This window comes from Orycteropus afer, unplaced genomic scaffold, assembly GCF_000298275.1.
Source record: "Orycteropus afer afer isolate SDZICR_OR568_19922 unplaced genomic scaffold, OryAfe1.0 scaffold00140, whole genome shotgun sequence".
Lineage (NCBI taxonomy): Eukaryota > Metazoa > Chordata > Mammalia > Tubulidentata > Orycteropodidae > Orycteropus > Orycteropus afer.
This window is the reverse complement of record NW_006921727.1, coordinates 2926365-2938193: the sequence shown is the minus strand read 5'-3', so window position 1 is coordinate 2938193 and position 11829 is coordinate 2926365.

Sequence of the window (11829 nt, the reverse complement as noted above, 5' to 3'; positions counted from 1 at the left end):
CTCGGAAACCCAAGGAGGGGTCACAATGAGTCGGGGCTGACTCCACGGCACATAACAACAACAACAACAACAAAGTTTTAATAATGACACTATAAAAGAACATATATATGAATGGTTAAAAAATTTTCTCAAAATTAAAGAGCAAGGCAAAAATAAACGTAGAGAAAGTGAACAGTAAAGTCATTCAAAAGACATCTCAACAATCTGGTCATTTGATTCAAACATCAGGTGAACTGACATTAGGAGAGGCTTGGCTCAGCATTGCTAGAGAAATCCACTCAAGTGCACGGGCCAGAAGCTAAAAATATATCCATTACTAGTCTCTATTTGCCAATCCCTTTATTTTTCTTTGGTTGGCTTCCTTTCCCATTTCCCATAGTGGCTATATCAAACCTTCACTCTCCTTTATGTCTTCTCTCAACTTGACCTTATCTCCACTCCAAGCAGATGCGTTTATCACTTCATTGAGAAATATATCAGATATGGATCCAATTTCTTACTCTCAAGCTATAAGGTGATTTATTCTTCTACCCATCTGTTACTTGTTTCCCCAATCTCAGAAAATGAGAGTTCTTCCTGTTTGAGAAGTTAAAAGATGAGACTAGATTGTGGGAAACATAATGATGGATGGCAGAGGTAACAGCATGTAAGAAGATCTGGGTATGATAGACAATATGATAAATTCAAGGAAGTGAAAGAATTTTAGTATTCTTGGAATAAGAGGTCAGGCAGGGATTTTCATCTGAAGATCAGTGAAAAACCATTGAAATGTGATGTGACATGATCAGATTTGTGTTCTAGATAGGTCACAATGGCTTCAATGAGGGATTGGTTAGGGAGATATGTGGGGGTATCAAAATTGGAAGCACGGAGATCAATAATCCAGGCAAGCAATGATGGTGCTTCAAATTTGGGAAGTGGCTATGTGGATGGTTCAAGACACATTTAGGAGGTAGAACTGATACAACATAGTGATAAGGATGGAGAGAATGATACTCAGAGTTTTGGCTTGTCTAACCAGATGACTGGTGTAACATTGGAGAATGCAAGAGCTAAAGTAGGTTGCAAATGACAAATTCAACTTTCAGTATGTTAAAAATGGAGGAAGCTGTGGGTGATCAAATAGAGAAGTTTAAACAACAATAATATGTGGATCTGGAGCTCAGGAGAGAAGTCTGACTAGAGATAAGGATTTGCAAGCAGTTTGCACATAGGTGGTAATCAAGTTATGAGGTTTCTAGTGAGAATGTGCAGAATTAAGGCAGTGTCCCTGATAAAGCACCTGGAAAGGAGAAGGCAGGAAGAAAACAAGGAGTGTGGGACCACAGAAATTAAGGGAATTGAGAGTTTCAAGGTCCAGGTATACACACAAAAAAACAAACACACTGCCGTTGAGTCAATCCTAACTCATAGCAACCCCTCCTTGGGTTTCCAACGTGGTATCTCTATAGAAGTAGATTGCCCAATGTTCCTTCCCAGCAGAGGCTGGTGGGATTGAATTATCAGTCTTTTGGTTAGCAGTCCAATGCCTTAGTCACTACCGCCACTAGAGCTCCTCCCAAGGTCAAGGTAGTGGCCAATATTATTTCACATGGTATGGGGGGGGGTGGTAGAGCGGGTAAAGACTAAAATGTGGGTTTTGGACTTAATGACAAGGTCTATCATTTACCTCGAAGAGAGCAGTTTCATAAATGAAAATCAGATTGTGGGTTGTGAATTAGAAGTGGAGAAAGAAACAAAAGCTGTTTCAAGATGTTTGGCTGTGAATGGGGCAGAGAGAGGTAGGGCAATATCTTTGAGTTCAATGTGGGGAGTTCAAATTGGAGAAAGAATCTTTGTTTAAATACTTTGTGTTATTCACCCGTTCATGCTCAACAAATTGGCCATATGGTTAATAAGGCAGATGTGTACGCTTCAGGAAGGTGCAAGTAGAAAGGAATTAGAGAGAAAGAGAGAGAGAGGACAGTTGTTAGCATATATGGTGCCAGAAAAGGAAGAAATGTTGAGATTTAGAGTAGTGGTTATAATAGACCATTCCCCGACCCAAGATGTCTGGGTCCTAATCCCTGGAATCTCTAAGTGTTAGGTTGCCTGGCAAAGGGGAATTACAATTGCACATGGAATTCAGTTTGCTAACCACCTGACTTTGAGAAGGGAAGATTATCCTGGTTTATCCAGGTTGGCCCAAGGTAATCAGAAGGGTCATTATAAGTGGAAGAAGGAGACAGACGAGAGAGAACTAGAAAGCAGCATGAGAAAGACTTGGCCTGGAAAGTAGGTGGCTTCTAAAATCTGAAAAAAAGCAAAATAATGGGTTTTTTAGAGCCTCCAGAAGGAACACAGCCCTGCTGATACCATGATTTTAGCGCAGTGAGCACCATTTTGGAATTCTGATCTCTACAACCCTAAAAGGATAAATTTGTGGTACTTTAAGCCACTGTTTATGGTAATTTACTATAATAGGTAAAGAGAACTGATATAGATATAAAACCCACCGCTATCAAGTTGATTTTGACTCATAGCCATCCTCATAGGATTTCCAAGGCTGTAAATCTTCACAGAAGTAGATTGCCCCATTCTCCTCCTGCAGACCAGCTGGTAGGTTTGAACTGCCAACTTTCTGGCTAGCAGCCAAATGCCTGCCCCACTGCACAACCAGAGCCCCTTGATATAGATATAAACCCACTGCTGCTGAGTTGGATCCAACTCATAGTGACCCCTATAGATATAAGTGATCTTCAAATATTTTTGCTCACATAACTCCCAGATAATTTTTTCTACTGTCTAAAACTTTTTTTATCATAAATTTAATTTATCAAAAAGGATATAATTTCTGTTGCATGTGATACTGCATTTAAAAATAAAACTGATACATCACTCTTTTTGATGTAACAAGGGAAATCTAAATTTCATAATGATTTTATGTTCACCATCATTTATTTTTTGCTAATGAGCTTCTCTTTAACAGACAGAAATTTTACATTGTTACCTTTTCTCCTTGAAATCTTATTTCCATTCCAATGATCCCAGAATTATATCCTAATATAATTTTTTTTGCTGAAAAGTATTTTATATATCATTCTATCCAACTTCTCAGCAATAAAAATATGTACAAAATGGACATTTTAATATTTTTCACAGAGACAAAGCTTTATATCTTGGTTTAAGTCATGATTATTAGTACATGAAATCAATATAAGTATATAGATATTGATTGATAATTATTAAATCTAGAAAATAAAATTTTAAGAGAACTGCATTGCTTTGTGAGATGGATAGTTTTTTTTTTTTTTTTCTAATTATGTCATGTATCCATGAATCTAGATAAATAGGACTTATTGCTAGAATAATACAGGATTCAGCCTCAACTATATTCACATAAATATATTTGGGGCTGCAGCAATGGGTTCAAGCACAGCCATGACTATGAGGATGGCACAGAACTGGGCAGAGTTTTGTTCTGTTGTACACAGTGTCACTGTGAGTAGGAGCTGACTCAATGACACCTAAAAACAACAACCATATATGTATGTTTGTTGTTGTTGTTGTTAGGTAATGTAATTTGTAATTTACATAATAAATAGAAAAAAATGGAATAAGATTTTTTAAAATAACATCACTCAGTTTTTAGAATCCTTCCAAGTTATATAGTCAAATCACAGTGAGTGATCTGTTTTCAAAAATTATATTTAGTAATCTAGCTCTGACCAGTGCTATAACCTGTCTTTAATTTTGTTGACAACAAAAAACTGGAAACCACTGACTTACGTTGCCCATAGTATCATTAGCTTTATTGGTTTGGGGAGATACCCTTAGAATACTTTCCCTAGGCTTATGAAATTACTCTTAATTACTCCTTCTATTCCTTTATTCAAAGGCATTTTATTTATGGATCTAAAACCAGATGACAATTGCATAAAATCAACCATACAAAATTGAAAATTGTGCATTTTAGAACTTTTTTCTGTTGACTCTGCATGGAGACCTTTATATACATCTAACTTTTAATTTTCTAGGTCATCTCAAAGTGCCTTTAAAAGGGTACGGAGGTCACAGAGAGTCACACATAAGCATTATTATATGTAAATAGACTGGTAATTTCATTTTATAGATGAAAATAATTGTTTGTATTTATGCATTTGAGAAAATTAAATAGTGTATCTCCCTCTAAGAGGGAAGAATTAATCCTAATTAAATGGAATGGGTTTTCTAAATTCCTGAGCATAATATCCTAGATTGACTTCGAGAACATTTGATTCTAGTTCCATACAAAAGTATATGTTATGCTTTAAAGGTGCAGCTTAACCTGCTTTGTTAAAATTCATAGCAAAAAGAAGAGAAGATATTGAACCACCAGTAAATGTGGGATTTTAGAGATGAATCAATGATTTAACATTATTTACAGTAAAATCAATATATTCCTATTTATTTAATTTAAACCTAATAAACACAAAACAAGAGTGAATAATGAGTAGAAAAGTGATTGACAAGGGGCAGGAAACAGGAGACTTACATCTAAGAAAAAAGTGAATATAGCTTCAATAACATTTTAGAAAAAGTTGAAAATATTTCACCTACATGTCTGAATAAATATTCAAGATAATATAAAATGCTAACTTACCATCAATATGCCATCTTTTACTGGAAGTTTAGCACTGACTTGTTAAGGAACTTTTCCATCTCCTCTTTGAAATTATGAGAACATAAATCTGAGTCCTTGATCCACACACAGGTGAATGTGAGTTCTTGCTATGTTCTTTTCATTAACAACAACAACAGAAGTGCAGAGTATTCACATAATGAGAGATTGGAATTTCCCAGTATGCCTATTACATGTCTTGGATAATTCTAGGATAGAAAGATTCTAATTCTAGGGCAGATAGAAAGATAAGACATAGTTTGCCTTGATTTTGTCCCCTGACTAAAACAAGGCACTGCTGCCTTCAGTATTTCTCCACTGTTCTCTCTACTTTTCTCTCTTAAAACACTCTCTGCTGTATTGTCTGGCAGCAGTACAAGGATAGAAAAGGGGAAGTTGTTAAATGAAATTCTCATCACTCCTGCAAAATATCTGATTTCAGAACATCCCAACTCTCTCAGCCTAGCTTCCCCAAGAATCAGAGTCTGAGAAAAAGGCTTGCATAGAGGAGTATGAAGACAGGGGAGTGAAGGAAGAATACTAAACTCATTGCCGTTGAGTTGGATCCGACTTATAGTGACCCCTCCTTGGGATTCCGAGGTGGTATCACTATGGAAGTGGATTGCCCAACCATCCTCCCGAGGAGTGGCTGGTGGATATGAACTGCCAGCCTTCTGGTTAGCAGTCAAACACCACCAGAGCTCCCGAAGGAACAATAGGAAAGGCCAATAGTAGAAGCATTATTGAGTGGCCACTACTATAGACCACTGGCTGCTGGATGCCACAGAACCATCTGAGGAGCCTAATGAAATTGGCCTGGGTCCATTTTTCCGTGTGTATAAAGGGGGAAGCCTTTATTTACCAGCTGTCATCACTTAAAGAATCTCCTTAGAGAGGTGATTTCCCTTCACTTCTGGGTTCTATGTTTTTGAGTTTCCACTCATATTCCACAGCATCAGAGAAGTGGAAGCAAGGAGCTTCTCTTATGCCTGCAGGAAGCTGGGCAAAGCCTTGAAGAACTGGACTGGAATAACTGGTGAGATGGAAGGAGTTTGAAGAGGTTCACACAAGGTGATGGACACATTACATAGGATTCTAGAGTCACATTGTGCCCTTAGAAAAATACGAGATAGGGTAAGACACAAGCCTGCCACATTTTTCAGGTACCTTAATTGAATAGCATCTGGTAGCATAGTGCCTAAGGCACTTGACTGCTAACTAGAAGGCTAGTGGTTCAAACCCACCAGCCACTCCTTGGAAGGAAGGTTGGGCAATCTACTTCCGTAGTGATACTGCCTCGGAAGCCCAAGGAGGGGGTCGTTATGGGTCAGGTCTGACTCAAAGGCACATAATAACAACAACTAATTGAGTAAGAAGACTACATTGAAACTAAAATTTTCATGTTTCTTTGGCCTGTTAGAAGTTTTTATGCTCTAGGAAAAGTCATCTGAATATGAATATGAATGCCTTTTTTGTGTGTGTGTTAAGAGGCAGAAACATGATTGTGAAAGGGAGTGGGCAATGAGAATTTTTCTAACGTCTTGACTCAAAAGTCCATTTTAGGAACGTTCACATGGAATATGAGGATTTGGAAACTTTCTTTAAGAGGTTTTTTTGTTTGTTTGTTTGTTTTGACAACATATCCATGTCCCTCAGGCATCTACATACCCAAGTTTTAAGTCCTTTAAAGCCAGAGTGGAGAAATTAGACTTTGGTTGGAGGAGGTAGTTCACTGTGATTTTCAGTGCAAGGGAGAAACAGAAGTTTGTGCTGACAGATTTAAGGTTTCAGGTTTAGTGGCAAAAAATTGCCTTCTCTGATGTCCAGATTGCCCCTTTACATCTCTAGCCAGTTGTGCTCAGGCTTCATGGTACACTCTTCAGTGTCTCCCATTCAAGGGGTTGATCCTGAGTTCCATCTTTGCTGCTATTCTCTCCTTAATCTCTTCCACGCTCTTTTACGGAGCTCTCATTCACTTCCATGGTTTCAATTGCTTACTATACATAAATGAATACCAAATATTGATCCTTAGCTCTGAATCTTCCCCCAGAGCTCCAGGCCTATTCATTAACTTACCTCATGGACATCCTCTCTGGGGATGTTTTTCCTGAGGCTAGAATTTAACATGTATTAGTTCTCTATTTTCCCCATCTTTGTCAAAGCTACTCTTTCCCCTCAATTCCCTATCGGAGGAGTGCTTACAATCCTAACTTACCCATTGGAAGCCAGAAACTAAAAACACCCTGGACTTCCTTCTGCACTTTGTACATCAGAGTCCTGTTGATTTTATTTCCCAAATACATTTTATATTTATCTATTTTTCTCCCTCCCCACTGCTACCAACTCACTGCAGGACCTCATTATCTTCTGCCTGGATCATTGTAAAAGCTTGCAAACTGATCTTACTTTCATTCACATCATCCTTTCATTCTGTTCTACAAGCTGCTCCCCAAGCTGAGTTCACTAAAACGTAAATGAAATCATGTTACTCCCTTGCTTAAAATTCAATGACCTGTAGCCTTTGGGATAAAATTCCAGCTCCTTAGCTACCCTGTCATATAGGGTTGACTATGAGTTGGAATCAACTTGTCAGCAAGGGGAGAGATTCCTGTTAATAAAGTAAGCAATTATGCAAATATAGTTTTCTTTACCTGGAATACCCTTGTAAATATAACGGAGCCTCATTTATATCACACTGTCGCAAGGGTGCTGTTTATCTGCCTTTCCAAACTTTGGGTAACATAATCTTTTTAATCACATATTTCACTCACACAAGAAAAAATAGAGAAATACAGAAAATCACTTCCAGGCTTTGACACATTTCCTTCAGATATATATATATATATATATATGAAGTAAGTCACAGCAGATAAAATTGAAGCCCCTCATTCCTTTCTCTCTCTCTCCAGAGGTAGCCATTCCACTGAATTTGGTGTTTTTCATTTTATACTTTTACCATGTTACTTATGCCTGCATAAATCATACATAGCATTGCTTGGCATATATATATATATATATATTTAATTTTTATTGTGATTTGGGTGCAATTTTACAAGACAGATTAATTTTACACTCAACAGTTCATGCACATTTTGTTTCATGGCACCAGTTACAATCCCCACAATGGAACAGCTCTCCTCCCACATCCTCCCTGTGGTTACCCCTTCCCTGTGTCCTTATATATGCATTCCTGTCTGTCTAGCCTTCCCCCCTATGCAAATGTTGCCTTTCTAATATTTCATGTTCTACAGAGTGCATCTCTCTGTGCAGTTGTTTAGCTCATAGGCCTATCTATTTATTGGCTGAAAGTTGAGCTATGAGAATGAGTTCAATTCTAAGCCCAAAGGGTGGCTAGGAACTATAGTCTTGGGGGTTTCACCAGATTCTATCCAACCAATCATTCTGGTCATTTTTATGTATTTGAATTTTGTTCTACATTCTTTTCTCCCACTCTGTCCAGAATCTCTGATTTAGATCTCTTTCTGAGTGGTTGTCATTGGTATCTGGGCACTATCTAATTCTTCTGGTCTGAGGGTAATGGAGGCTGAGGTTCCCATGTTCCGTTAGTCTTTTGGACTAATTGTTTCTATATGTCTTTGATTTTCTTCATTCCTCTTTGCTCCAGAGGAGGAGAGACCGATAGTGGCATCTCAGATGACTGCTTATAAGCTTTTAAGACCCCAGTTGCTACTCACCAAAGTTGAACAATGTTTTTATGTACTATGTTTGATGACCCCCATGACCATGGTCTCAAGGCTGCAGGCCCAGCGACTCACTCCCTCAAGGTGTTTGATTGTGGCTAAGAAGTTATCCTAACTTTGTGCCCTGTTAGCTCTATAATGTACATGGATATTTTTCTGTAGCACATACAAATACACATGTAGGAATATCATCTGCCCAATCTACGTATTATAATGGGTATATTCCCATTTGCCTACCCATATTTGATCTTTTCACCTGTCTGCCTACGTATCCAACCATAGACTTGTTGTTGTTATATAATGTTGAGTTAGACCCAACTCATAGTGACCCCTCCTTTTGGTTTCTGAAGTGGTATCACTGCAGAAGTAGATTACCCAACCTTCCTTCCCAGGAGTGGGTGGTGGGTTTGAACCACCAGCCTTCTGGTTGGTAGTCAAGTGCCTTAGACACTATGCTGCCAGAGCTCCTACCCATAGACTAACGTTTGTTATTACTAATAATGTAGTATTTTATATATAATAATATTTGCCTTTGTTATCTTTATCTCTTGTGGACATTTCTGTGTCCTCCTTTTCTTTAGTGTTATTGTGCTGGTCAAACTCTTCTGTTATATTGCTTGGCATCTTTTTAAGCTTCACGTAAGTAATATTGCATGGTATATATCCTGCAACTTGTTTTTTTGCTCAAAAATGCTTTTGAGATGTATCCAAATTGATACCCAAAACTCTAACTCTGGAGGGCTAGTTAGTATTCAACTGTATGAACATACAAGAGTTTATTTATCCATTCTCCTGTTGATGGATGTTTAGGTTGTTTTCAATTTTATCCTATTAGAATAATGCTACAACAAACATTTCTTGTACATCTCTCCTTGTACACATGTGGAATGATTTACCTACCTTATATGCCTAGGATGTAATTCCTAGTAGAAGAACATGCACAGTTTAAGTTTTAGTACCTATTTTTTTCTCCAAAAGTTATTCAAAAACGAAAGTATAAATTTTCTCCAGGGGCAATAGACTTTTTTTTTTTTTCACTTTTATTGTGGTGAAAACCTATACAACGAGACATTCACCAACATAACTTCCACATTTACAGCTCAGGGACATTGATTACATTTTTTCATGCCATCCCTCTATTATTGCTATCCTTTTCCAAAGTATTTCACCATCTATTAGCATAAACTCAATGCCTCCCAAACAAAACTTCCCCTTTCCCGCTCCCTATCCCTGGTAACCACTAACAATCTTTGGTGTGTGTGTGTGTGTGTGTGTGTGTGTGTGTGTGTATATATATATATATATATTTTTTTTTTTTTCCCCCCAACCTATCTAAAAAATTTCCCTTTCCTCCTCTCCCATCCCTGGTAACCAACAAAGAAAGTTTCCTTCCATGTGTGACCCTTTCCTTGACTGTTTACAATAGTAGACTCATACAATATTTGTCCTATGATCAACTTATTTCACTCAGCATAATGTCCTCTAACTTTATCCACATTATGTGGTGTTTTGCAGATTCTACATTATTCTTTAAAGTTACATAGTATTCTATTGTTTGTTTATCCATTCCTTGGTTGATGGGCACTTAAGTTGTTTCTACCTCTTTGTTATTATGAATAGTGCTGTGATGAATATGAGTGTGCATATATCTGTTCTTGTTCTGGCTCTCACTTCTTTAGGATATATGCCTAGTAATGGGATTGCTGGATCAAATGGTATTTTTATTTCCAACTTTTTAAGGAATCACTATACTGATTTCCACAGTCCTGGTATCATTTTACAATTGCACCAGCATTGTATGAGAGCCAATCTCTCCACATCCTCACCAGCATTTGTTATTTTCTGTCTTGTAGAACTTTGCTATTAATGCTGGGGTGAGATGGGATCTCATGGTTGTTTTGATTTACATCTCTCTAATGGCTAATGATCACTAACATCTCTTCATGTGTTTGTTGGCCATCTGAATATCTTCTTTGGTGAAGTGTTTGTTCATGTCCTCTGCCCATTTTTTAAATTAGATGTCTTTTTGATGTTGAGGTGTTGGAGTTCTCTAAAAATTTTGGAGATAATTCCTTTGTCTGATATGTCATTGCCAAATATTTTTTCTCATTCGGCAGGTTTTCTGTTTACTCTTTTGGAGAAGTCTTTTGATGCACATAAAATTTAATTTTCAGAAGGTCCAAATCATCTAGTTTATCTTCTGCTATTTGTGCATTTTGGGTTATGTTTGATGATCTATTTATGCCATATATTAGGGCTTTTAAGTTTGCCCCTATTTTTTCTTTGACAAACTTTATAGTTTTAGGTTTCACATTTAAGTCTTTGATCCATCTGGAATTAGTTTTTTTTTTTGTATTGTGTGAGGTATGGATGTTGTTTCATTTGTCTGCAAATGGATATCCAGTTTTGCCAGCACTATTTGCAAAAGAGGTTATCTCTCCCCCCATTTAATGGATTTTGTCCTTTTGTCAAGTATCAGCTGACCATAGGTGGATGGATCTATTTCTGTGTTTTAAATTCTGTTCTATGTGTCTGTGGTTGTATCAGTATGAGACTGTTTTGACCACTGTGGCTGTATAGTAGGTTTTGAGATATGGGAGTGTATTTTTCTTTAGTAGTGCTTTGCTTTTCCGAGGTCTCTTTCCTTTCCATATAAAATTAGTGATTGGTTTTCCCATGTCTTTTTTTGAGTGTTGTTTTTGAATGTCTGTTTTTGATGCAAGGGATGTTGCATGTTGATGGAATCTGGATTGGGATTGCATTGAATGCAAATATTGCTTTGGGTAGTATTGACATTTTCACAATGTTCAATCTTCCTATCCATGAGCATTGTATGTTCTTCCATTTATGTAGATCTCATAGTTTCTTGAAGTAGTCTTTTGTAGTTTTCTTTGTGTAGGTCTTTTATGTTCCTGGTAAGATTTATTCCCAAGTATTTTATCTTTCTGGTAGCTATTATATATGGTATTGATTTCCTTATTTCATCTTCAGAGACTTCTTTGCTGGTGTAGAGGAATCCAATTGATTTTTCTATGTTGATCTTGTGTCTTGCCACGATTGTAAATCTTCCAATACGTACCAGTAATTTTCTTGCTGAGTCCCTTAGGTTTTCTATGTATAAGATCATATCATCAGCAAATAGAGTAGTTTTACTTCTTCCTTACCACCTCAGAAACCCAAGGAGGGGTCGCTATGAGTCAGAAAAAATGACTTGACGGCAGTGAGGTGTTTTTTTGTTTGTTTGTTTTGTTTTTTACTCATTTGGATGCCTTTGATTTCCCTTTCTTGCCTTTTTGCCCTGGCTAGGGTTTCCAATACAATTTTGAATAGAAGTAGAGATAGGGAGCATCCTTGTCTTGTTCCTGTTAGCAAGGAAAATAGTGTCGGTCTTTCTCCATTGAGAATAATGTTGGCTAGTGGTTTTGCATGGAGCTCTGGTAGCATAGTGCCTAAGGCACTTGACTGCTAACCAGAAGGCTGGTGGTTCAA